This window comes from Micromys minutus, assembly GCF_963924665.1.
Source record: "Micromys minutus genome assembly, chromosome: 1".
Lineage (NCBI taxonomy): Eukaryota > Metazoa > Chordata > Mammalia > Rodentia > Muridae > Micromys > Micromys minutus.
In genome coordinates, this window is record NC_137969.1 from 47,344,343 (window position 1) to 47,346,843 (window position 2,501).

The following is a 2,501-nucleotide window of genomic DNA, read 5'->3' on the forward strand; positions in this document are numbered from 1 at the left end:
GGAAGGAGGACCACATCAGGGAAAGGAGGACCACAGTAGGGGTAGGAGGACCACAGCAGGGGAAGAAGGACCACATCAGGGAAAGGAGGACCACAATAGGGGTAGGAGGACCACATCAGGGAAAGGAGGACCACAGCAGGGGAAGAAGGACAGCAGCAGGGGAAGGAGGACCACATCAGGGAAAGGAGGATCACAGTAGGGGTAGGAGGACCACATCAGGGAAAGGAGGACCACAGCAGGGCAAGAAGGGCAGCAACAGGGGAAGGAGGATCACAGCAGGGAAAGGAGGACTACAGCAGGGAAAGGAGGATCACTGCAGGGGAAAGAGGACTACAGCAGGGGAAGGAGGACCACAGCAGGGGAAGGAGGATCACAGCAGGGGAAGGAGGACCACAGCAGGGAAAGAGGAACCACAGCAGCAGCAGCAGCAGTAACAGCAGAAGGAGGAGGACAGCAGCAGGGCAAGGAGGATCACAGCAGGGGAAGGAGGACCACAGCAGGGGAAGAAAGACCAGAGCAGGGGAAGGAGGACCACCACAGGGGAAGGAGGACTACAGCAGGGAAAGGAGGACAGCAGCAGGGAAAGGAGGACCACATCAGGGAAAGGAGAACCACAGTAGGGGTAGGAGGACCACATCAGGGGAAGGAGGATCACAGCAGGGAAAAAAGGACTACAGCAGGGAAAGGAGGATCACTGCAGGGGAAGGAGGACTACAGCAGGGGAAGGAGGACAGCAGCAGGGGAAGGAGGACCACATCAGGGAAAGGAGGACCACAGTAGGGGTAGGAGGACCACATCAGAGAAAGGAGGACCACAGCAGGGGAAGAAGGACAGCAACAGGGGAAGGAGGATCACAGCAGGGAAAGGAGGACTACAGCAGGGAAAGGAGGATCACTGCAGGGGAAGGAGGACTACAGCAGGGGAAGGAGGACAGCAGCAGGGGAAGGAGGACCACATCAGGGAAAGGAGGACCACAGTAGGGGTAGGAGGACCACATCAGGGAAAGGAGGACCACAGTAGGGGTAGGAGGACCACATCAGGGAAAGGAGGACCACAGCAGGGGAAGGAGGACAGCAGCAGGGGAAGGAGGATCACAGCAGGGGAAGGAGGATCACCGCAGGGGAAGGAGGACCACAGCAGGGGAAGGATAAATCAGAGGGAGACTCTGAATGAAGCACTATGGATTTTGTTCTTAAACATAATTCATGGGCATAGAGTAAGACACAGGAATTTTGTGATGCAGAAAACTCTTGAGAATATGTGTTTTCTGCATTTCTGTGGCCTTTGGCTGAGCATAATGTGTCTGACATCATGGACAGGCTTGACGCTAGCTTTTCGATTGGCTTGACTGAATAAAGGAGTGATCGAATCGGCCTTGACCTTGCCTACACAGGGCTGTGACAAAGCAAGTAAGCTATTCTTTGTCTTTGTCTTGTTTGCTAGGCACTCTCTCTACCCAAGTGACCGTGGTGTAATCAAAGCTATTGTAGTTACTTGTTCTAGCCAAAAGATTATTGAATATAAACAAAATTTGGGTGAGGGAACCAGAAATTAAGCCCCTTTTATATTTAGTGTGGGAAAGCCATTGCTGTAAGAAGGAAGTCTGGAGTAGGAAGCTCAATACATCCGTCACCTCTGCTCAGCTTTTCCCCAGGTGCTCACACCTCTATGAGCTTCTTCCAGCAAATGCAGTGGGACCACATTTCAGTTCCTCTGATGAGCATCTTTCTGGGGATCAGGTCATTATTTGTATTATGTTCCACTCCCTGGTCACAGGCTCAGAAAGCTAGGAGTCCTAAGGAAAGGGATAGATTATAAGGAAGAATTTGCCACACTCTACCTAATGGATCTAACTTGGGCTGCTTACTTCATGCAGACCAGGCTTTCTCCTGACAGAGCAGAGGCTTCTGAGGTACATTAAAAAAATAACCAATTTAGTTTCTTTCTTTGAGGAACTACCAGGGACAGATATTTATTTCTATACAAAACCCACTTCAAAGGCTGGAGTCTTAGAGACTGTCTTGGGATTCACTAATGAAGAGTTCTTCTCTGGGTGAAGCCTGACAGGATGTTTCAGCCACAAATACTACAGACAGAAAAGTCCAGTTAGGGGAGGTGGTTGAAGATGGGGACTCTAAGAGACCTGCTGCATCTGCGGTTGCCAGCATTTCAGACAGACCTGGAATCAGGGGAATGCTATGTCATCGGTTCTCAAACCACATGTGCTCAAGTCAATTCAGACATGGGTGTGGCTTCCTCACTTTCCTCTGGTAACTACCCTAGGCAGCCTATGATCCTGGCACTTCTGTGACACTTCTCCAATAGTTTTCTCTGTTTGCATTCTTTTCTTATTATTTCTTTGCTCTTGAAGAAGTGCTCTGTGTGAAGTGCTTAAAATAGGCAGTGACTCAGAAGAGTTCTAGAGCTGACTCAGGGGAGAATTCTAAAGTTGACTCAGGGAAGAGTTCTAGAGCAGACAAAGGAAAGAGTTCTAGAGCTGA